The sequence below is a fragment of the Bidens hawaiensis genome, unplaced genomic scaffold, assembly GCF_021521415.1.
Source record: "Bidens hawaiensis isolate Kalapana, Puna unplaced genomic scaffold, B.hawaiensis_p1.1 tig00017951_1, whole genome shotgun sequence".
Lineage (NCBI taxonomy): Eukaryota > Viridiplantae > Streptophyta > Magnoliopsida > Asterales > Asteraceae > Bidens > Bidens hawaiensis.
This window is the reverse complement of record NW_027492710.1, coordinates 314,433-325,405: the sequence shown is the minus strand read 5'-3', so window position 1 is coordinate 325,405 and position 10,973 is coordinate 314,433.

Genomic DNA, 10,973 nt, shown 5'->3' with positions numbered 1-10,973 from the left:
CTTCCTGACGCGTTCCGGATCTCCGTTTTGGCTCTTTTTAACTCGTTTTTCGCCCTTTTCGAACACGATCAACTTCCATTGCCTACAAAACATAAAAGTGTTAGTAGTATACAAATCTCGACTAAAAAACGAACATAAACTATTAAATATTAATTAAAATATACAAGGAAAACATAAACATTTAGCATTATATCAAATATCCCCCACTTATTCTTTTCCGTCCCTGAAAAAGTTTGATGCAGTTGGATCAGAATCGGAAAATTACAGTCTAACAAACATATAGGTTAAATTTTTAAGCTCAGAAAAACACAAAAACTGTGATCACTGATATTATTGTCCACTTAAACCCATGCCTTTATCTTTACCGGGACAAATATGTTCCGAAAATAATAGTACTCAGTGACACAATTAAGACCCGCTTATTTTCAGCTTTTACCGGACCAAGCCACCCCAACTTGACTTAAACCTCAAAATTAGCAAATTTAAAACTTTTGTTGCTCTATTTTTTTCATGAATAGTTAAGACGATCATGGGTATTGTTTATCTACCTAAGCTTAAGCATCAAAATCTACCAACCAACCATTAGATACAATTAAGGTTCAATTAATTTATAGCTAGTGTTCCCCACAACATGACATACCCCCGTTATCAAACAATACACCGAAACCATCACCATAGGTGAGTATGCAAAATTTCATCTGTAAGGCTTACATGTAGCGTGTATCTTGTGGTCCGTTTCTTAATGGTAATGAGACGCGAGCAAGGGGACCCCACATGGCTAACAGCGTGGATGATCAAGTCAGTAGTGTATTTATACTTTTGTACTTTTGTGATCATGTTTAAAGACTTATAAGGGTTTGTTCTTTTTTGGTTTTATTTTAAATATTCACAACCCCACTTAAGAATTGTGAATACCCAGATGAATAAATTACATACAGACCCATGGTCTCCGGACCCGAAGCATCCAATCAATACAAGATTTAAGGTTATAAAACCATACGCCAATGAGGTGTAAAACACTAAACTAGCAGTTTAAGATTTATATCACAGGCTACACGGCATACTCTAGCGTTAAACCTACCCAAGCATCATATGATAATGTATTCAAATTTTAAAACTCATAATATTTCCACCTTTTCATACCAAAATTTGAGGCTTGAGTATGGCCCGACCTTTCATTACTTATCTTCCACGGATAAAACGCTTTACCCATAAAAGATTTCTGTTTTAACCATTTTCCAAATTGTCCATTCAATTTCAAGGCTGAGCCTACCGACACATCCCAAGTTAAATGCGTTTTCTTTTATATATCTCATATTATTAGTAGTTTGAAAAACCGATTTCCGATAAAATCATCATCTCCCACTTTAACGCAAAAAAAACTAAATTTGAGGGACATTTTTCAAATTTTTTTTAAAGAAAAGTTAAATTTAAACTATGACTCAAATATCTTATCCCCACACTTAAATTTTGCATTATCCTCAATGCAAGGATAAGGACGACTTAAAATAAAAATAAAGTCGGACTACAAAAAACTTAAAATCTAAAAATTAAAAACAAAAGCAAAATAAAAAATAAAAATAATAAGCTAGCTAATGGAAAAGACTTAGATGGTAGTATGCGAATAAAAATATGATGCCAAGGTCTTCTTCCATGAATGCCCTCCAACTACGAATGTGCTCAGCAAATGGTAACTCCTCTCACACACGAACGTAAGCGGCCAAACTTTTAACAAACAATATCTAGAAATATATCTTATCAAACTGATAGATATTAAGCATTCAAAGTATTTTCACCAACCTAAAAAAATATATAAATTTATCATGAATAATTTGCAGCAAATAATAAATATGAAGTATACGGCTCAGCTGCTCCATCCCCACACTTTTCTTTTTCAATATACTCATCCTTGGGGATTCGTCTCTCTGGCTCACTCAGTCTCTCTTCAAATCTTGCAAAACTTAAAAACACCAAAACAAAGAAAAACTACAAAAAACTACGTTAGCGACTCGATTAAATATACAAACTCCGCGAAACCTACCCACACTTGAACTTAATCAGGAGGTTTCTCCTTGATTTGAACCATGTCCAACCCGTTTAGTTCCACCCGGAATTTATCAAACAGTAATATATCAATGATGGAACCGTAAAATATTAACTTAGAATTAAAAATCAGTAACGGTTCAGACCACATATATTTAAACTTACCTGGCAAGAGCCGAATGCGTTGTAAGTATCGAGAAGACTGGTCGTGTTTGACTTTTAATGGCTTTTTCACTCCCGTAGACCATCTTCTAAAGTAAACGAAACTTCGGTTTTCAGGTAACCTATCGTCCTCGACCTTCTCCCGTGGTTTTAATTCCCGATAAGCATTCAAAACACGGTCCACGAGCAGGCAATAGTGTTCTTCCTTTAACACCACATCCTCATCTACATTGTCCTCTACAAGTAGGGCCTCGAAAAACGCAACATCCTCATTAACGTCTACTGTGTCTCCCCCGTCATAATCCGACAATCCATCCAACTCCAAATTCAAAAATTCATTTTCCTCGTTAAGCTCATTATCAACCTTAACCATATCCTCAACACCAAACATTAGCTCGAGTGACTCTCTCAATTCTATCTCTTCCTCAAACACAGGTTTCACCATATATGATCTCAGATATGCAGCCCACTCCTCCTCGTCACAATCATCATCGGAGTCACAAACCTGAGGTGGGACTTCATCAGCCACTCGTGTTTCCGTATCCGGGATGAGCTCCTCTTATTCATCTACATATTCCATGATTGGCTATTTCCCTTCTTCTGGAATCGTCGGGAACAACTCTCCCAACCGATTTATGTATCCCAAATAGTTGTCTTCCGCATCATACTTATAACCAGGTGTCGGTTGCTCCTTCAGCTGCACACTCTCCTCATCGGTTTCTCAAATTAATTCGCCATCTGACTCGTACACGCATTGAGACATCTGCTTTGACCCTTCTTCCACCTTTGTCAGTTTTCTGGAGATTTCTTTAACTGCATCTTGGAGACCTGCAAAAACAGATATTTGATTTCTTAGTATAGCATCATGTTCAGCTAATGCTTGTTGGTATCGGGCATCTTTCTCCAATGGTCGGGCCAACAACTCCTCGAACTTATTCAAATACGCCTCGTCACCCCTGTTGGGGTTGCTCTCGGAATGTTGACCATAATCTTGCCCATGTTTGTATTGATATCCCTGATCTGGTTCATTGTAATATGATGAGGACCCCTGTGAAAGATAAGACTGTTGCTGCACATAGGGGTTAGTACGATTATATGGACAGGCACAAGTCATATGACAACCATAGAATCTATAACAAATAAAGTTAGAACCCTTATATGGACAATCATAGTGTAAATGAGGATCACCACACGTATCACAATTAAGGTTACTATTGTATGGACATTTAATGGTAAAGTGAGGTCCATTACAATTTTCACACATGATTACAAAAATCAAAACAAGCAAAAGACACGGACAATTAGACACCTACACTCAAAGCAAAAATAAATAAATAAATAAACAGGTAAAAATCTAATTAACTAAAACCCTAAAAACTCAAAAGCAAAAACACAATAGCACGTATATAGCAAGTAAGCCTAATCAAACCTAATAACTCAATCGCCAAGAGTCCCCGGCAATGGCGCCAAAAACTTGATGTGCTAAAAGTAGTCAAATAATTATTAACTAAAAATAAGCTAATCTAGACACTAAGTAATAATTCTAGACTCTTAAACTTAACTTAAACTAATAACCGACAAGTGTACCGGTCGACTCTAGTACAGCTAAGTAAGTCCGGATATCGAACCTACGAGACTCTTTAAATTACAAAACTAGAAAATTAGACTCAACTACAAGACATGACTATTTAATAATAATGTTTGAAGGGGGTTTTTAAACTAATTATTAATTAACTAAAACTAACCCTAATTGATTAAAATATAATAAAACATAATCATTACTTAAAACCTAATTAATTAAATAATATAAACTTAACCCTAATTAAATAAAATATAATAAACTATTAAAACACTTAGATTAACGCAGATGATGAAAATAACTACCTAGGCTAGAATCCCCAATGTTATGGCAATCAATCAAATGGGAAACTTAAGTTATGGAACTGGGATTGTAAAATAGACCCTTGACAGAAAACCCAAACAGGACCCTTGACCTTCAAGAAGACACCTATGGATTTCTAACAAGTTTTAAGACTCACCAGTTTTATGAATTAATCTTCCTTACGGTTATTTAATAATTTATGTCTAAGTATCTTTATGACAAAATCCTACCTTACAACGCGAAAATCAAAAATAGCAAAGCAGACTCAATTGACTTAATAAACTAAGCTGACAATCAAGCCTAGACGGACTCCTTACGAAGAACTAAATCTAGCAATCCTGACCAACAAAGATCTATCAATAACCTATCACCTTACAGCTTTCTAGGCCAGCAGCTCACTTTTATCTATTTAATTAGTTTCTTGTTTCTATGATCTTAATGTATATCAATCATAAACTAGTCAAAAACACACAGTAAGTGACCTAACAAAACCCTATCCTATGAAACAATCACCAAGGATAATGTGAAACAATAAATCCAAGTAAATAAAACCAAGGAATCATACGCATCAATTAATTCAAACTCAACACTTTACTAATTAGAACATAAAATCCATAACGAAAAGAAATCCCAATCAAAATTAAACTGAACAAAGGTTCATCACGACCTGGGTAGTTTATGGAGTTTAGCCTAGCAGCATATAGTCTAAATTAAACAAAGAAAATAAAACTTAAAACATGGTGAAATAATGAGAAACGAAAGATTAAAGGCGATAAAACCCGTAGTCTTCGATCTTGAACGTAAAGCTCTTCACCGGCTGTTCTCGTGCCTTCAAAATCATCACAAGACTCGAAAGTATGCTCTCTAAAACTCCAAATTCGTCTGGTGGTTTCAGGGTTTTGTCAGGTTCAAGTTAAAGATGTTTAAATACCCAAAACAAGGCCCAATATGTAGCAAAACGAAAATAAAAAATCCTCCAGCAACACCTAGGCGCCGCGTTACGGGCTTTGGCCTCCCCGGTCGCACGGCGCGGCGTGCTCCACCAAGGGGCCCGGTCAGATCGGCCCGGTCTGACCGGTTCTCTGTCTGGTTCCTTCCTGACTCTTTTCGGATCTCTGTTTTGGCTTTTTTTAACTCGTTTTTGCCCTTTTCGAACACGATTAACTTCCATTGCCTACAAAATATAAAAGTGTTAGTAGTATACAAATATCGACTAAAAAACGAACATAAACTATTAAAATATTAATTAAAATATACAAGGGAAGCATAAACATTTAGCATTATATCAACTACATCAAAACCTGCCAAAGCCATGGGTAACAATCGTACAGGCATGACGTGTTCAGCTAATGAAATTGTCGCACTATTTATCACCTCGGTTATTTGACTTACACCTCGGTTATTTCAACCTCATAATGTTTATCTAGTTTAACTAAGGGCTCATTTAATAGACTACAGAATTTATAATCTATAAAACTTTGGTTCGCACCTGAGTCAAATAAAACCCTAGCATAAACATTATTGATAGGAAATGTACCGGTGATCACGTCTGGTATATCAGCTGCCTTCTGGGTGTCTAGCATAAAGACACGTGCGTTTCCTTTCTTGGCATCGGTGTTGACACCGCTGCCACTTGCACCAGCCGTCGTTGTTGTCGGCTTCCTCTTTGGACACTCTATGCTGAAATGCCCCTTTTCACCACAATCGAAACCCACCACTGCCTTTTTCTTACAGTCAGTTTCAACATGACCCAATCTTTTACAGAAATTACACACAATAGTATTTAGAGGTCGTTGACATCTTCCGAAGTGTCTTCTACCACATGTCTTACAAACATGGCGAGTATACACAAACGCCCCTTCCCTCTTCTTCTCAACCTTCCTAACTTTTCCTCCAACTGGCGTCTTGCCATCATCCGTTTTCTTCTCTTCCCGATTTCTAATCATCTCATCCATCAGGTATCCGGCCAACTCCATAGCAGATTCCGTCGATGACGGCATATGTGAACGGACTAAGTCACGGATTTCTATTGGCAACCTGTAGATATAGCGCGTCACTTTGTTGATTTCAGGAGTGACCAAGTGAGGGACAATTCTACAGTACTCAAGAAATTTGGTGTTATATACCTTGAGGTTGGTTCCCACAACTTGGTTTGTATTTGATCCATTTCATTAATCGGGCAAAATTTATTTAGTGTCATGGCTTTAAACGTTTCCCAGTCCAGATTGTATAAACTTTTTCTACCCTTAATTCCGATCAGGGTATTCCACCATTCTAATGCCTCTCCCTTGAACATCTGAGAGGTATATTGCACTTTCTCACTTTCCGTACACTTGCTTATTAGTACAATTGATTCCATTTCCTCCAACCATCGGAGGGTAACTATTTCTCCTTTAACCCCATGGAATTCTTTAGGGTTATAAACCTTAAATACTTTGAAATCACAACCCTCGTGTATTTTTAACTTCTTAGTTTTATCACGGAGGTCGTTTTCAGCGGTCGAACTCTCATCACTTGCTTCTTTCTTTTTCTCACTTTCTTTATTCTTACTTTCTTTTTTTTTCAGTTTCTCTTTTTGATTCTCTTTTAGAGTTAGCAGTTTCACTTTTGCTTCGACTCCCCCTCTTATTAGATTGGGAAGCGGTTCGGCTTTGATCATTTTTCATTAACTCATAAAGTGGTGTTACAACTTCTTTTATCAAATCGCGAATACCGAGCACATAGTCTTTCGGTATTCCTTGAATGTTTCCTGCTACTGTCTTTTCTTTATCGTTGTTCATATTTTCTGCAACGGTCTTTTCTTTATTATTTATTTGCATTTCTTGATTACTGTTGGCTTTAGAAATCTGTTACATGAATAAAACAAAATTCAGAGAAAAGACAGACTTTTTTTATAATACATTATTTATCTTACAAAGAGAACATAACAGTTAACAGCAGTACGTAACAACGATTCCTAATCCTTAATCCACTTTTTAACAAGATTTTTCATCTTGTCACATTTCTTAACTATTTTCTTTCCTATTCTCTTTTTGTCCACTTTCTCATTCCTTAGCTCATCCATCACTGAATTTGGCGGGTTAGGGTATCCCGTTGGTGCGGATGCAGCTGGGAAGAGATAAGCGTTCTCTTGTGGATAGAGGTCTGGATTTGCAACGTATGCATTCATTTCCTCATCGGGGATATTAGTTGTATAAAATTCCTCGATCAGGTTTGCCTCTTCACGGATCTCTTTAGCTTGTTGTGATATGGAAGGTGTTGGTCCAACATACAGAGGAAAATAGGGATTTTCATTCTCCTTATTTTCTTCCTCGGGATCCTCCTCTTCCTCGGGTTCTTCCTCCGGTTCATAAGGATTCTTGATTGGTGATTGAACTAATCTCTTTTTGTATGGCAAGATGACTCTCATCCTTGGTTTACGGCTTGGTTCTGCAGTGCTCGGTGGGATTTGGTATTGATAATTCAAAGGTGGTGATCCGAATTGCCATCTCCTTTGGTCAGAGTCACAATTCATCCAGCTAGATGATTCTGATTCAGTCTCCTGTTTGATCTTACTCTGCACTTCCTGTTCCTCGGAAGGATGATATGTGGGAATGTCGAATGGGTAGTACTGAGGAATGTTGTTAGCAGTGTTATCGGAGATTTCAATTGGGCATTGTTGACTTCCTGGGAGATGCACGGGTTGGCTCCCATAGGGTAACGTTGGAATGATCGGTTGATTGTGATTGAAAAAGCTTGTATAATAACTATTGCTACTTTCCATATCGAATGGTTCGTAGTTGATTGTCGGTTTTGATCGGATTGCCACTCGGTGTCTATGACCAAGATAATTAATGTAAGACATCTGCACTTTAGTTGAATTTAGGGATAGGAAGTTTACCAAACCTATCTTATCCCTATGAATAATAATAATAACTTTATGGTTAAAGCTTAGGTACTAATGGTTAAAATACCTAATTCGCTGAAACCGATGGCTCTGATACCAACCTGTCACACCCCGACTTAGGGCCTATGCTTGTGACCACAAGTTGGTACCTGTTTTGTAAATATATCAGAGTTATGGGTTAACTCTAGCGGAAGACTTTAGGTTTGAATATAATATTAATTTACATTGAAAATTTACTTGGGAATTAAATACCCAAGTATTTAGTTTACAAAATATATGTTTCATATTACAAGGATTTTAGTTATAAAAAACGGAGCCATCTTGTACGCGCGTCTATCTTCATTAAGACTCCAATCCTTGCTAATGCTACTTATTCTTAATTACCTGCAATGGGTTGGAAAAATACGTCAGCTATATGCTGGTGAAAACGTATCACTCTATAAACATTTGAATGGCATTCCAATACAATTATAGTTTTCTGTACACTCATCAGAAGTAAGTCTACTTCTGGGCTTTGTACCACTACCTTACACACATACAAATGTTTCCCCCGAGCTATGGTAGCCCCTACTAGGAGAACTAGTTATGACCGTTAGCCCACGGCCACCTGGCCTTTGACTGATTAGGCTGAACAGTTATGTTTGGATCCAGACACATGTGTACTTGGTCTGAGTTGCTTTTATTTTCTATATTATATTATAACGTTTTAGAGATCACATAATCTCATGTAAACATTTACTGACTCGTTAAGACAAACACCCGTTTATCTTATCGAGTACAAATATGTTTTGATTGATTGAAAAGGTTAACGTATTCACCTGTACCGTCGGTGTTGGAAAACCTTGACTGATTGATTGATTGTGAATGATATTTAACCTATACACAAATAGGTTTGTATAAATATTTGAATGATGTTTTGATTAAGCTATGTTTGCTAAGCTTAACCTTGAAATCATTTATCTTTGATTGTGAATGAAAACTCTTTGTCTTTATGTGACATTTGATATAGAATGCTTTGGCTTAATAGGTTATAACACGTTGGTAAGTTTCTCTAGGTAAGTAAACGGGTCCCTCGGTTGATTGGGATTTGTACGAAATACTTTTCCTTAGGCAAGAAACTTACAACTAGTGATATCACCCTTACAGTTACTACATGCCCCTCAAAATATATCTTTGGTTAACATTACTTTTCTATGAAGTAACATTTATGAAAACTCGTTTATGAATGTGAATGTTTAAAAATACTTTCAAGGTTAAAGGTCATAGCCTCGATTGATTGTCTAAGCTATAATTCAAATACTTAAACATAACTCCTACCTTAGATTGAATACTTAGATTGATAATAATAAAAATGCAGGATCTTGATATACTCGATTGTATGATTGCTAGCTTGATTATAACTTCGTTTCTTGCACAAACCATGAGAAAATGGCACGTCGGCTCGTCACGGCTATTGGGCATGCTTCCCAATGCTAACTATGTGAAATTGGAGGTGAAATTGGGATGAGAATAACTCTAACCCGTCACCCCCTTTTATAGGCTGTTATGGTGCCCCATCGCGATACGCGATGGGTTCTTTATGGCCCGTCGCGTATCGCGGCGCCGCAATTTGACGCCGCCTTACCGGCTTGTGACACGTGGCCTGTCATATCGTGCCACGTGTTGACACGTGGTTGGACACGTGTCCAGTGACTCAGCATGGTCATTGCGATACGAGATAACCGTTATGTTTTGGGCCGTAGCGTATCGCTACGCCGGCCGTTTCTGGGTCAACGTGCAAGTCCATCACGCTACGCGATGGGCTTATGTTTGCCCCGTCGCGTATCGCGATGGGTGAAGTTTTCAAAATTTTCATTTTTGGTCCTTATACTTATTAAGTTAGTATATTAGGCTCAAATTTTATAAGGTAAAAGACGCGGTGTTACACCTTTTGACTTCCTTGTTATGTTTTCAGGGCTGTGTGCATACTCGATGTGATTAGTTAATACACTTACCTTAATTGGTAAGTGTATGTCTTATATGATTTATGTATGAATGAACGCTTGACGATGCATGAACGATCTTCGGATATTGCATGTACCATCAAGGGATAGTTTAAAGATATGATTGGCATATATATGATGTATAAATGATGTATGAACGTATGGAAGTTACAGTTAAGAATGTATAGAAAGGTATGGAAGGTATAGTTAGAAAAGGGAACTGACCCTAATAACATCGGCGAATGTAGGGAACCGACCCTAATAATGTCGGCGAATGTAGGGAACCGACCCTAATAATATAGGCGAACATAGGGAACAGACCCTAATAATATCGGCGAAGGTTATAGGGCCAAAAGCTCTTTAAACGTATATGTATGAATGAAAGAATGTATGTAAGTATGAAAGAAAGAATGAAAGTATGTGTGTATGCAAGTATGTAAGTAAATATGGAGGTATGTACATTCGGGTGCATATGTAAGTATGTGAATGTATTGTATGTCGCATGATTAACTAGAACTCACTCACCGTAGCTGACTTTTCGTATGCACGCAGGTTAATAGACTGAGACAGCTGGTTTGAGCGGGACACATGGCAAGATTGAAGAGGCTGGCATATGAAGATTCGTCATGATGTTTTGATACTATGTTTTAATTATGTTTTAAAATGACAAGTTATGAATATTTGTAATGAATGGTTGACTTTTATACTATTCCGCAAAAGTTTTAATTAACTCTGGTATTTAGAACTGTGTTTATGAGTAAATCCAACGTCCAATGTAGGGCACCGGTAACGGGGGCTTACATATACATGATTAATGTGTGAACATGGATTATAAAGGATATATGAAATAAGACGATATATTCGTCCAATTGGTAGCAATAAACCATTTCATAGTAGAAATCTTGCGTAGTACAAGATATGTTTAGATTTTCATAATTATTAAACATATCTATGAATTATTGTAGAATGAAGAAAATACAAAAAGAAACTTTTTCAAAGAAGTAAAAAGAACGTTAAA